This window comes from Lissotriton helveticus, chromosome 9 (genome assembly GCF_964261635.1).
Source record: "Lissotriton helveticus chromosome 9, aLisHel1.1, whole genome shotgun sequence".
In the NCBI taxonomy this organism is placed as follows: domain Eukaryota; kingdom Metazoa; phylum Chordata; class Amphibia; order Caudata; family Salamandridae; genus Lissotriton; species Lissotriton helveticus.
The window spans coordinates 111414911-111430308 of NC_136070.1; the positions used below are offsets into that span (position 1 = coordinate 111414911).

The 15398-nt window shown below is 43.9% G+C and overlaps 1 protein-coding gene across 8 annotated transcripts in view; it reads right to left on the minus strand.

Moving 5' to 3' along the window:
• The window catches only part of LOC144780983 (uncharacterized), a 1867627-nt gene that overhangs the window by 1601217 nt on the left and 251012 nt on the right, over window positions 1–15398 (minus strand). The window lies entirely within an intron of this gene.

Below are 15398 nucleotides of genomic sequence, written 5' to 3' on the forward strand. Positions count from 1 at the left end.
GCTCAGGTCTAATAAGTCAGCCAGTTTGATTGTATAAGTCCTCCCCTAGGTGAAACGGTTAGACTGTTTCTGACATGTATAAAATAGACCCCCATAGTGAGAGAGTCAGTCAAAGCTCAATCAAATGTATCGTTTTTCTGAGTTTCATATTATTCATCAGCCTAATGATTTCCTGCACCAGCTATGCTTTCTATCTGTGTTTTTCAGTTCCTCATGTAAATATGTCTGCTCATGCTACAGTAGAGCACACGTTTAGTGATCTGCCTCCTCACGAATATGCATACCGCCTCGCCATGCGTAATAACACATTTATCCGTATGTTACATTATTCACACCAGACCAACAATGCCACAAATTGTTGGGTGTGTGGTCGACTCCCCCCTTTCCAGACACCGAAGGGAGTTCTGCCACTCTTTCCTTATCCATTCTCACACAATGGTTCGTGTGGAGCATGGTCCACGTTAACGTCATCCTCAACAGATATGTTTTTTCTTAACAGTACATGTTTTCCAGACAAGCAAGGTATCCCCCACAGAACAGGTTTAGATCTAGAAAATGAAGTATATAATTTAGGAAATTATTCGTCGAATTTCATGGTCCTGAATGTTCAGTCTGATACTACTCCAGACTCACCCGCTATTTCAGTACTACCAGTCAAAGGCGAATTATGTGTCCATAGTTATGGTTCTGTACACATAGGTCATAGTGAATGTACTACTGTTATCCAGTATAGTGACAGTGGGAAATCTATTTTCAAAGCTTCACGTCATTCTTATTTTATTTGTGGTCAAACTGCATATGTCCGTCTGCCCCTCGATTGGGAGGGAACCTGTTACATTGCTTTCCTACTGCCACCTGTTTTTCTAGCCCCACCTGACTATCATAGGAACTCTTTCTTAGTACACACTAGACACAAGAGAAATCTCCCGATTGTCGATTATACTGAAACCGCCGCAGAGCAATTCATTGATATAGATAAAGGTGTTTTCCCTTACTTAGGTACAGTTGTAAATAGTAAGCTTATTCGTAGGTTAACAAGAACCCTTGAAGCAGTAGTAGATGAGACTGCCTCCGCTCTAGGTAACCTAACCGAAGAGCAATCCTTTATGAGAATTGTCGTTTTACAGAATCGTCTCGTCCTTGACGTCATACTGGCCGATAGGGGCGGGGCCTGTAGAATTCTCGGATCCAGTTGTTGTATTTTCATTCCTAATAACGCGCCGTCTGTTTATTCAGCTATAACCAGACTCCATAAAATTGCCCATCTGTTACACCAAGATCTAGGCACCTGGACATGGTCCGGTTGGTTCTGGAATATAATTTCCGCATGGGGATGGAAAGTCCTGTCCTTCTTAGGTATTGCAGTAGCGATCATATTTAGCTGCTGCCTCTGTATACAATGTGGCCCTGCGATTTGCAGCATGTGTGCTACCTCTTGTATTCCCAGTCCCAAGCCCCGTTCTAAATCTCGTTCCAAGACAATTCGAGACGAGCAAATGGTACTGTATGAAATGATAGACGGTATCATGAATATTGATGTTTCCTGATGGAAACGTAGTGACAAGGAGGGAATGTGGAAAAGTAAATTTTGCCATGTTCTGTGTCCCTACGCCTCATCCATCATATGTTATGTGTGCATGACCAATATGCATATGTTATTCCCCATTTCTGATTAAAGACGCAATTACAGTTGTGTCCACCTCTAGTATGTTAGTTTCCAGTCCTCGTGAATACTACGAATATCAGGCCTATGTAAGTAATGTTGCCACGTTTCTCAGTGTGCACGTTATTCAATTATAAAGTCCCCGTTTCCAGGCCTCAAAAGGGCCCGGATCACAGATTCAGCTCCTGTCTCCTGAAAGCCTCGCTGAGGAGCGATACAGCCCCCACCTGTATCCTCGACCCTTCACTTACTTCCTGCCTTGCAGTGCCCGGTGCACCCCGGCTCTGCCTCTGAGTCTGCCAAAAGTATGTTATAGTTCCAGCTATCAGTTCAGTCCTCCTCCTCTGCATTCCTAAGCTACTGAACTGTATCAATAGTTTCCGTCATTGTCTAGCCTTCTCGTCTCCATGTTAGAGAAATACTGTATTTAATGGTCATTTAGTATTCTTCTTCACGTACTACATGTAGAATAATGCATGGTCCGGTCTTAGAATCAAGTTAGCTTCTCCCCTCATGACTTCTAGTTTATATCAACATGTTCCCTAAACATTAGATACCAGATAGGGTTTAGGTACATGTCGCTCCGACCCTCCAGACTCTAGTCTCTGCTCCTAGCACAGAGTTCGTAGCCCCCAGCTTCTCCTAGTAACACGTCATTGCCAGTTTTCGCGCACCATTAGGTTAGAGGTCCCGGCTCCTTAGGTAGCCCCCTCCAATGTTTCCGCCCATTCATGACATATTCTGTTACGTTTTGCATCACATGTCTATGTATACTCCCAGTTACACCTCTTATTTTTCTTATCTCTCGCGACTGCTACGGGTCACGCCTTCTACTCCACCTACTGTTACGCCTACTGCAATGTAATGCTATGTGTTTGCGCTATGTATATAAGTCAATGTTTTGTTATTAAATGTTAGCGCGCTCATCCCAGACCTAGCCCCAGCAGCTGCTGGGCCTCTTTTCCCCTGCTGGGCCCCAGTTGTCGTGCTGGGCCCTGTCATTCTGTTCCTATGCAGGTTGTCCTGATCCTGTCCTTATGCTGTAATAAACCTGCAGAAACTCCTACTACCTCGAATCTTGACTCTTATTTATTGAGCTATCTGTTATGCTATAAGTCTAGTCAAAAATAGGGTATTATTTATTTATTTACCACAGCCCGCAGAACGGTTACGCACGCCCTAATAACATCTCACTTGGATTATGCCAACAGTCTCTACGCTGGGGCCCCACGGTATCAAATCGAACGCCTACAGATTGTTCAGAACGCGGCGGCGAGGCTGATTGGCAATATCCCCTACCGTCAGTCGGTTGCATCCTACCGTAAAGAGCTACACTGGCTTCCTATCTCCAGTCGCATCCAGTTTAAGATACTGACTCTTGCCTTTCGGGCCCTTAATGGGTCAGGACCAGGATACCTACGAAAGAGACTAGTACTCTCCCAATGGGTCAGATCCCTACGGTCTAACAACCTACGTCTTATGATAGTCCCTCGGTTCCGTCGCTCCAGAATGGGCGGTAGAGCCTTTGCAGTTGTGACGGCCAAACTTTGGAACAACCTCCCGCTAGACCTTAGGTTCATTCCGTCTGAATCACTTTTTCGTAGCCGACTGAAGACCTGGCTATTCTCCTCTGCATAATTATGCCTTCCTTTCTAGTCTGTAGTCTACAGCGCCGGGACACCCCCGCTGGGGGTAGCCGCGTGCTTTACAAGCTTCAAAATAATAATAAATAATATTAATGAGGCGGGTCAGATGGTCCTGGCTTATTGAGAAGGAAGGGGATCTGGGTGCTATGAAGGCTTTGGTAGCCCATTCAATAACGTGCCTCCAAAGCTGTTCCTCACAGGAAGATATAAACCAGATTATCCCCCAGGTACATAATGATCTGTTTACAAACCTCAAAACCTTTTTTTATCAAGCCTAGTAAAAAAGAAGACAAAGGATGGGGTCCCGGTGGCATCTTGGTATAATAAACCTTGTAGAGAGGCGTACCGAGTATTGGCAAAGGTGATTAGGTTGAAGGATTTGGGGAACATTAAATATGCCAGGGCCAATTATAAATCAACCCAAATGATAGCAAAAAAGGAGTGTGATAACAACCGCTGGCAAGACCTGCTTTTGCTAGTAATGATAAAAATATGGGCAACTTTTGGCAGCTAGTTAAGCGGCGAAGTCGTGGGCCACCTAATTCATCTAAAAATGTTGTCCTGCCGGATCAGTGGGCCCATATTTTAAGGCCCGATTTTCCTCGCCCATTAATGCCCTGGAAGCTTTTAAAATGTCCACCCCGATACCCACTCTAACATTTAAGGAAACAGAGGTAGCGACAGTCCTTTCTCTGTCCTCGAGTGGAAGGGCCCCGGGCCTTGACTGTGTTCCTGCGGATTTATTTGCCCACGATAAAAATAACTGGGTGACTTAAATTACTTATCTAGCAAATGCCATTGCTAGTGGTGGGAGTCTTCCTGCTACCTGGTCTGGTGCTGTTATAGTTCCGGTGTATAGGAAGGGGGACCGTGCCTTACCCGGTAACTATAGGCCCATTAGCCTCATAAACTCTATCCAGAAAATGGTTGCGAGGCTAGTACTGAGCCGAGTACAGCAGTGGATAGAGGAATGTAACATACTATCACCTATGCAGGCAGGGTTTCGAACCCATACCAGCACAATCAACCAAGTGCTTGGATTTGTAATGATATTCTGGCGGGTTACCTTAGGTGGGAGTGCGCTATATGTGGCCTTCTTTGACTTGAAGTCTGCATTTGATATTGTCCCTCGTAACAAAATGTGGCAAGCTTTGCTGGAGGTGGGGATGCCGACGGAGCTGTTAGCTATGATAGTTAAATTGCATGTTCATAACTATGCCCAGGTCCGATGGCGTACACACAGAGAAGTTACAGATAGATTCCCTGTAACCAAGGGTGTGCGCCAGGGCTGTGCCCTTGCCCCTACCCTGTTCTCACTATTTATCGCTAGGGTGGTACAGTATTACTCCACATGCCCCACCGATGATCCAAACCTTGGGGGGGCCTGAAAACACACCTGCTCATTTTCGCGAACAACACCCTGATCTTCTCTTAACCCCAATGTGGCTTACAGGTAGCTCTGTCCAGATTTGAGGAGTTCTGCCACGACCATGAGCTGGTAGTCAATGTGGACAAGACAAAGTTTATGGTGCTCCACTCCAAAAAGGTTATGAGGGGCAGGATCCATATGAATAACGTTCTTTTAGAGCAGACTGAAATATTTACTTATCTGGGAGTAACTTTAAATAGGAAATTGCATTGGAAGCCCCACATCGATGTGCTCGCTCTGAAACATGCACAGCTGGCAGGTGTTCTTTTAAAAGAGCATAGGCTTTCCCTGACTAAACCCCTAGCTCCCGCACTGAAAATATATGATTCCAAGGTTACGAGCGCAATCCTACATGGCGCAGAATTGTGGGGCCAGGAAGACATTACACCTATAATCACAGCCCAAAAAAAGTAATGCGGGCAATGACAGGCTTGCCGCAATCCACCCCCTTGGTGCCCCTGTTTTTGGACTTGGGATGTTTTAGTATCGAGGATCTGGCCCGATTTAGGTCGATAGCACTGTGGAGAAGGCTGTGGGCCACCCGAGCTGACCTTGTATGCTAACTCCCTATTGGACTTTAGGGGAGTTGGGTGCCTAAGCAAAATTAAGTGGCTTATGCATATAATAAATACTTTGATAGATATGGGGATGGGTACACTGTGGGAGAATCCAGAAACGTCCCCCCTCCCGTCAAAAAATGAGCTCAAAGCAGCTTACATGGGCATGCTGAAGTCCAAACGGTTTTCCTCTACGACTAGGCCTACCTTGACTAGGGACTTTCTGTCACAGAAACATGAGGCTGGGACATCATTTTAAAACCTTTGGATAGGAAGCTTTACCACCAGTTTAGGGTAGGTTCCCTTCCTACCAGAGTTTTTTTCTGGCAAATGGCTTAAACCAATGTCTGATCTACGCCCGCTGTGATTAGGCCAGCCAGTATCATATTTTATTTGTCTGTCCAGCCTTTAAGCCACCGAGGTTAAAATGGCTTAAACCCATTTGTTCCAACTTAGGCACACAGGAACCCATCGTCATTGCTATGGCAAAATTCTGGCGTTGGGCCTGGGTGATACAGGCAAATAAAATTAAGGGTCTATTATCCTAACTTGTCCTTTTTGGAATAGATTTGTAGTGGGACATGTGACAGCCATGACTACCATGTTGGTGGGTACGGAGGGTATTCGTTTCCCCGGAGTGTAGGTGACTTGGTTTTATTCTTTCCGCCTCCTCCATGAAATTGTAAATGGGCTGAGATTTTACACCATAACTTTTTAATTGATGTTTTAACTGTCATCAGTGCTGCGAATTATTGGTTTAATGCTTTTTTTAGGTAATTGAGTGTGCGATTTAGCTTTGTGTAATTTTGATATTGTCAATATTTATGTAACAGTAGTTTGTATTCGCTTATTCTTTTGATAGTATGTCTTTTATGGTTTTACAATCGAAATAAAGACTGATGAAACTGAAACTGAAGCTTCACAAATACAAGTAATCAGATTTTCATACTATTTCAATATTAGTGCTTTCTGCCACATAGTCGATAAAGCTGTTTTAGAAAGTTCCACCCTCCAATGTAACTGCAGGAGTTAAACAGCTCCATCCATTTATCAAGTTGCCATAATGGTCAGCTTCATTGCCATAGGACATTTCACCACAGAATTCCAAGAAGCCAGACCCGCCTGCAGACGTTTGGAGAAAACCTGGCGGAACTAGAAGACCATGGCAGCACGGAACAACCACAAGAGCGCCATGAAGAACTACCACCAGCATATAAGGGACACCAAAAGAACCTTCGTCAGAGACAAAGACAAGACCAACGCATCCAATGTCAAGGAACTGTTCAACGTCATTCAGCAGTTCGCAAAACCAACCTGCAAAGCCACTGATATCACACCCTTCCAGAAACTCTGCGACAAACTCAGCTCCTACTTCCACCTGAAGATCAAGGCCCTCTATGACAACTTCAGCGAGCCTGCAGAAGACAGCACCACACCACCCACCACCGCCGAGAAGGTAACCCTGTCAAGATCTGCCACATTCAACATAGCCAAGTGAGGAATAGAAAGAAAACCAGCACTAGAGTAAGGATAGGTCAGAAACGCTGTTTCAAACGAATTAAAATAAGAGTGACAAAACTCTTTCTGAAACAATGCCTATTGATTCTGCAACAATCCAACATGGCTGACGCTCACACTACCAGAGTGATGGGTCAGCGTTCTAGCGTTGAGCGAGTCGCGGCAAGCCAGGTGCTTTAAGCGCAAACTGACAATTGAACTGCGCACTTCAACCGCCAACTTAACGAAGCAAGTAGCGTATGTTAAAGCTCTTGTCGGTTGCTTCTCCAGACTTAGTTTTTGGGCAAAATTATTCCTAGTTTCACAGTAGCGTTAATTTGAGTTCAAGGTATTTCCGTGTTCTTAGCAGCTAAGCAGACAAACGCATGCGCAACGTTGGACGCATAAGACCGTTCACTTCAGCAGCAAGAGACTTCTTGACTAGAAAACTAGCACATTTCTCAATGTTGTTCCTGAGGTTGCGGTGGTAAGAGGTGTCAGTAGACACCGTTCCATATCGCCACCTCTATGTTCAATGCAAATTCCTTCATGTTAGTTAGACATTTCATTTAAAAGAAGACATTACACTATAATGTTTCGAAGAATAAATAACAGATTCAATAGAATTGTCATAAGACATAGCAGAGCTAATTAAAGTCAGTGTCTTTACCTTTAGGTGCATCTTTACAACATTTAAAACACCATATACAGCGAGAAGCAATAGCCTTGGGTCAATTGGTAATTAGGTGTTTGTTTTAAAAGCAAAAACAATAATATCACTGAACTGTAAAGAATTGTTGTTTATGCTATTTTACTTCACTGCAGGCACAGAGTTAAGAATTGTACCAACTTGGCTGATCCATCTGCGTGAACGACATCTACAACCAGGCTGTCTCCCTTTGTTTCCACTTCCCCTTTCTCCTCTATTGGTGCGCTGCCCAGAAGGTTTAATTTTTCAGGGGACGCACTGGTGGTGGGGTATTAGGACCACCATCGACTCCTGCGGTTCAGATTTTGGCGCATTACATATTGAAGTGCCAATTGATTTCCACCTGAGTCGAGATGGCCGAAGGCTTTGATTTTAAGACTTTAGCGGGCATACTAGAAGGGTTACAAACTCAATTGACACAAACTGCTGAAGAAAATAGGAGTCTAAGAGAGTAAGTTAAGAGGTCACAACAAGAAACCCAACAGATTAGACTAAGAATGGATGAATTGATTTCAGAATCCACCTTCTTACCAAGATTGGGTTCTGATAGAAGGTCAACCTCCGAGGTGGCGACCCAAGTCATACATTCAGTAGCTCCCATAGTTCACTTAGCCACACCTGAAAGATTTGCCGGTGACCCGCATAAAGCTCGAATTTTCCTCACTCAATGCTCCCTACATTTTTTATATTGATCAGCAGTGTTCACAGAAGATAAAACTAAGGTTGCTTTCATGCTGTCCTACATGAGCGGTGATGCGGCTGCTTGGTCGATCCCCATGATATCGCCGAATGATCCCGCGTTATTTGATTTTGAACTATTTAAAAAGGAGTTTTTGAGGATATTTGATAGAGAACAGCAAATCAAGCTACTGCCAATGAGTTGTTAGACTTGAAGCAAGGAAATAGTGATCTTGTGGCGTATATTGCTCAGTTTAATAAACTAATTGTTGAAACTGATTGGCCAGAGAGCAAATGTGCAGCAATCTTCTATCATGGTTTAAAGGATGAGCTAAAAGACGCCTTAGCACAAATACCGAAAACACCACAGGAGATTTCCGAATTAATTGATCTAGTACTGCAAATTGAACATCGTCTTTTCGAAAGAAAGTCCGAAAGGAGGAAAGACAATTGTGCTTATGTTCCTTGATTTGATAGTGCCAAATCAGAGAATAATAAATCCGATGTTTCTACAGGTGAAAAACCAATGCAAATTGACTCAGTTTGTGGTGCTCTTTCCAAGGACGAGAAGGAATTGAGACGATCTAAAACCTTGTGCATGTATTGCGGTGCTTCAGGGCATTCTGTAAAAGAGTGTCCCTAGAAACCTAAAATCAATCAGGGGTTAAAAGACCGATCCCATCACTAGAAGGAGTTGTCCTGGTGGGATTGGATAGAGAGTCAACTCAAGAATCGCAATGTTTAGCAAATACCTTACAATCGGCAACGCCACATTTGACAGTGTCTTTTATAGTAAGATTTGGAGTCCGTGAAGTTAAAGGAGTGTCTGTAATGATAGACTCGGGCGCCACCGGCAATTTTTGTGACTTGAAATATGCAAAGTAAATTGGGTTTCAGGCAATCAAGAAGAAACACTCTGAGGTGGTAAAGGCTGTAGACGGTTCAAATCTTACATCTGGCCCAATTACCGAAGAAACAGAAACTTTAGAGTTAATCGGATTACAAGGTCATCTGAGTTTATCAGATTCAATTTAATAGATGCCCACAATTCCAATTAATTTTGGGATTGCTTTGTTTGTCAGAACACAAACCAAGAATAGATTGGGAGAAGACAATCATGGAAATGACTTCCGAATACTGTAAGAAAAACTGTTTCACTAATGACAGTATGAAATTAGTGAAGTCACCAGCTACCGAATTAGTTCAAATCAACCACCAATTATTTGTTGTCGATTTGAAGGAGATTTCAAAAGACTATCAAGATTTGGCCAGTGTTTTTGAAAAAAGAAATGCAGTGCAACTTCCACTGCACCGGGAGTACGATTGCAAGATAGAAATTGAGCCAGGGGCCATTCTGCCGTGCAGTCATATATATGCAGCAACAGAAGCAGAAAATGTATATTTGAAGGAATATTTGGAGGAATATCAGAAGATAGGGTTTATAAGGCCATCACAGTCACCAGTTTCGTCACCACTATTCCTTAGACCTAAGAAGGATGGTACTCTTCGCCCATGCATAGACTACAGAGCATTGAATTTCGTAACCATAAAAAATCGGTACCCTCTTCCCTTGATATCTCTTTTGGAACAGGTTAAAGGAGCCAAAGTCTACACTAAACTCGATCTCAGAGGGGCCTATCACTTGTTGAGAGTTGCCGAAGGCGACGAGTGGAAGACGGCTTTTCGTACGAAATATGGCCTTTTCGAATACCAAGTGATGCCTTACGGATTGAGCAATGCTCCCGCCGCTTTTTAACACGTAGTAAATGACGTCCTTCGAGAATTACTGGACAGGGTGGCAGTGGTGTACATTGACAACATTTTAATCTTCTCCAACTGAATGGAAGATCATGTGAAACACGTGGGAGCCATTTTACAGAAATTATTAGAAAATCCACTCTATGTGAAATTGGAGAAGTGGTCCTTCCACGCAGAACAAGTCGAATTCCTTGGTCGGCAAATGGAGTGGCCATGGACCCTGCCAAGGTTCAGGTGATACAAGATTGGCCATCTCCCAAAAATGTAAAAGAAGTCCAAAGTTTTCTCGGCTTTGCTAATTTTTATTGGCGGTTTATTCCTAACTTTTCTGCTAAAGTCTCTCCAATCACCCAGCTTTTAAAGAAAGGGAATACATTTGTCTGGTCAGAAAATGCTGAAAAGGCGTTTTGTTTCCTCAAGGAGGCTTTCATCACAGCTCCTATCTTAGCACATCCAGATCCGGAACAAGCCTTTTTTGTGGAAACTGATGCATCAGACTTTGCCACAAGAGGAATTTTGTCACAAAGAGACAGACAAACGGGACAACTTCATCCGGTCGCTTATCAATCCAGGAAGTTAACTGAACCAGACATCAACTATTCAATAGCTGATAAAGAATTATTAGCGGTAAAAGAAGCCTTACAAGATTGGCGTCACTATCTGTTGGGAGCCAAACACTGCGTCACTGTATTTACAGATCATCGTAATTTGCAGTTTTTAAAATCAGCCAAGACTTTGACTCCCCGTCAGTTGAGGTGGTCTCTATACTTCTCTGAATTTGACTTTGTAATCACATACAAACCAGGAGTGAAAAATGGGAAGGCAGATGCGTTATCCCGATTGGACATATCAGAATATGTGAAAGTTCCTTCTGACGAACCAATCATTCCATTGGATAAGATCATAGGAGTTATCCATTTAAAAGAATTTGCCCAGGAAATCCATGACCATTGTTCGCTTCAGAGTTTGTTGGGCTGGGCCAGAAATGATGAAAAGAAAAACATCAAAGAAGGTCTTCCATATGATGAGGAAGCCTTATACCTACCAACCAAACACTTGCAAGAAAAGGCTCTCCATAACTGTCATGATGATCCATTGGCAGGGCATAAAGGCATAAAAAAGACTTCAAATCTGATCAGAAGGCATTTTTGGTGGCCTGACATGGCGGCTCATGTGGCACAGTATGTATCGACTTGTGAACTATGCATTAAGGGAAAACCAAACAGACAAGCCCCGCAAGGGTTAATACAGCCCCTTCCCAACGCACCATACCCATGGCACACAGAGACCTTAGATTTGATAGTAGACCTTCCGCCTAGTCAGGGTTACACTACTATTTTAGTCTTGGTAGACACATTTTCCAAAATGAGTCATTTTGTTCCACTCAGATCTGTTCCAACAGCAATTCAGTTAATCCAACTGTTCAATCAACATGTCATTCGGGCTCATAGAGTTCGTTCTACAAGTTCTCATCTCAGACAGGGGAACCCAATTTGTGTATAAATCCTGGAAAAAATATATATGCAAGGGTTGGGTGTTGACACGAGGTATTCCACCAGTTTCCACACTGAGACCGACGGTCAAACAGAAAGAGTCAATCAGAAACTTGAGCAGTATTTGAGACTCTACCTGTTGGAACAGGAGGGAAACTGGTCGGATTTATTATGGACAGCTGAGTTTGCGTAAAATATTGCAGTACACGACTCCACTGGGTTTACACCGTTTTATTTAAATTCAGGAAGACATCCTAATTTAATGACAGGGAAAAAAGATGAAACAGTGCCTGCGATTAAGAGCTTATTATTGCAGATAGAACACTCTCACAAACAAGCTCAGGAGAATTTGCAAAAAGCTAAAGCATCATACAAGAAACAAGCAGACAAAAAAATAAGAGTAGGTTTTGACTTTAACATAGGTGATCAGGTATGGCTATCCACTAAACATTTAAAATTAAAAGGGAACAGAAAGTTTCAACCCAGGTTTAATGGTCCATTCAGAGTTACTAAAACAAATAATCCTGTAGTGGTTAAAATACAACTTCCAAAACAGTTAAAGATTCATCCACCTAACGTGTGACTCAAGAAGACTCCAATGTCAATAACTGTAGATTCAAATGAGGAATATGAAATTAGCAAAATATTGGATTCAAAATGGTCCGGAGGAAAACTGTATTATCTAGTAGAGGGGAAGGGTTATGGTCCGGAAGAACGGTCTTGGGAACCATCTTTAAATATCCATGCCTCCAGACTCATTAGAAACTTCCACAAAAACTATCCAGCAAAACCCAAAGAGAAGGGACCCCCTTTGGAGGGAGGTACTGTCAAGATCTGCCAGATTCAACATAGCCCAGTGAGGAATAGAAAGAAAACCAGCACTAGAGTAAGGATAGATCAGAAACGCTGTTTCAAACGAATTAAAATAAGAGTGACAAACCTCTTTCTGAAACAATGTCTATTGATTCTGCAACAATCCAACATGGCTGACGCACACACCACCAGAGTGATGGGTCAGCGTTCTAGTGTTGAGCGAGCCAGGTGCTTGAACTGCGCATTTCAACCGTCAAATTTAACGAAGCAAGTAACATTCGTTAAAGATCTTGTTGGTTGCCTCTCCAGACTTAGTTTTTTGGCGAAATTATTCCTAGTTTTAGAGTCACAGTAGCGTTAATTTGAGTTCAAGGTATTTCTGTGTTCTTGACAGCTAAGCATACAAAAGCATGCGCAACGTGGGACGCATACAACCGATCACTTCAGAAGCAAGAGCCATCTCGACTAGAAAACTAGCGCATTTCTCAATGTTGTTCCTGAGGTTGCGGTGGTAAGAGGTGTCAGTAGTTCCATATGGCCACCTTTATGTTCAATGCAAATTCCTGCATGTTAGTTAGACATTTCATTTAAAAGAAGACAAGACATTATACTATATCGTTTCATAGTTGATAGCTTCAAAATAAAAAGATAAAGAAAAGGTTCAAGGTGCAAGGAGCCAACTGATGTACTTAGGGTAATTAATAAGAATAACTAACAGATTCAATACAATTGTCATAAGAGATAGCAGAGCTAATTAAAGTCAGTGTCTTCACCTTTAGGTGCATCTTTACAACATTTAAAACATCATATACAGAGAGAACCAATAGCCTTGGGTCAATTGGTAATAAGGTGTTTGTTTTAAAAGTAATAACAATAATATCACTGAACTGTAAAGAATTGTTGTTTATGATGTTTTACTTCACTGCAGGCACAAAGTTAAGAATTGTACCAACTTGGCTGATCCAACTGCATGGACGACATATACAACCAGGCTGTCTCTCTTTGTTTCCACTTCCCCTTCCCCTCTATTGGTGCGCAGCCCAGAAGGCTTAGTTTTTCGGGCGACGCACTGGTGGTGGGGTATTGGGACCATCATCGGCTCCTGTGGTTCAGATTTTCAGACAAACTATCACCTCCTGGGCCCCCGCATCCATCGAGCTCATCTCCTCAACCATGAAGAAGACGCACTCAGGAGCCCCAATGGACCCCAGCTCCCCTCACATCTTCCACAGGACCGCCGCTGTCCTCGCAACCGAACTAGAACAGACTATCAACTACTCCCTCATAACCAGCATCTGCCCAGAGGACTGGAAGCGTGCGGAGGTGAAACCCCTGCTCATGAAACCAACGGCCGACCCAACCGACCTGAAGAACTACCGGCCCATCTCTCTCCTCCCTTTCACAGCCAAAGGCACTGAAAGACTTGTGAACGCCCAGCTGACTGCTTTCATCGAAGAAAATTCCATCCTAGACGCATTCCAGTCTGGCTTCCACAGCAACTCGCCACCACCAATGACATAAGCATGCTTCGACACCGTCTCACATCGCACACTAGTCACCAGACTCCACAACTCCGGAATACAGGGATCCGCCCTCAACTGGATCCAACCCTTCCTCTCTGGCAGAACCCAGAGGATCAGTCTCCCCCCCTCCCTCTCCGATCCCACTGACTTCATCTGCGGAGCACCCCAAGGATCTTCACTAAGCCCGGCGCTCTTCAACATCTATATGGCCCCTATCGCCGCCATTGTCACACAGCACGGGCTTAGCATCGTAACCTACGCTGATGACACCCAGCTCATCCTCTCCCTCACCAAGAACCCAGAAGACACCAGACTCTGCTTCCAGGAAGGAATGAGAAACGTAGCAGCCTGGATGAAGGGCAGCTGCCTAAAACTCAACTCTGATAAGACCCAGGTCCTCATCCTCGGACTCTGCACCTGCACCTCCGCCTGGGCCAGCACCTGGTGGCCCTCTGCCCTCGGGAGTCCACCCACCCCGACAGACCACGCTCGGAGCCCTGGCATAATCCTCGAATCCTCCCTCTCCATGAACCGCCAGATCCACACTGTAGCTTCCACCAGTTTCAACTGCCTCCGCATCCTCCGTAAGACCTTCAAATGTATCCCCCGACTGCAGAAAGACCGTCACCATGCACTCATAACCAGCAGACTAGACTACGGCAATGCCCTCTACGCCGGAATCAACAAAAATCTTCTACACAAACTCAAAACTATCCAGAACGCCGCAGCCAGGCTCGTCCTAGGGACACTGCGCCATGAACATATGATCCAACAACTACGAAGCTTCCACTGGCTCCCTGTCAAGAAGAGGGTCGCCTTCAAACTCCTCAGCCATGCCTACAAATCCCTAAACAACATTGAACCCAAATACTTCAATGACCGAGTATGTTTCCACGTACTCAAGAGGAACCTCCGCTCCACTGACCTCGCCCTGGCAGAGGTCTCCGCATCCGCAGAAACAGAACCGGCGGGAGATCTTTCTCCTACATCACAGCCAAACCTGGAACGAGCTCCCGGTCAACATCAGATGCTCCCAAATGCTCCACACATTTAGGAAGGTCCTCAAAACCTGGCTCTTTGACTGACCCGGTTCTGCCCCCCCCCCGCCAGCACCTTGAGACCCTCACGGGTGAGTAGCGCACTCTATAAACCACTAATTGATTGATTGATTGATTGATTGATTGATTGATCAGACCGAGTGAGACAGATTGAGTGTTGCAGCAGTTGCACTTTAGCATATCTTGTATGGACACTGAGGTCTTATTTGCATAAATGTGTCCATTTGGGGCAACTCTACAATATATGTAACATCTCTTAAGTTTCCTGCTCCCTCCAAAAATTAGGGTATGTGGGCTAAATCAACTTCATTATGCTTACTCCTGAAGCCTTTAAAAACAATTCCTAAGTTTCAAGATGTCGTACTTGGCAGCCTTGCCCAACCCTTCTGATCGAAGAAATGTGATGTTTACCATGTTTTTGCCAAATACATGGAAAGAACAATTTACCACTAAGTTTTCTAAAAGTCTCTTTGATCCTTTTGCAAAGGATCCTGTGTCAGGCTCTGGTATATCTATACAAAGATTAACTAACAACAAGTACAGATGGGATGCCTTCAAAGACAACAACAGGCAT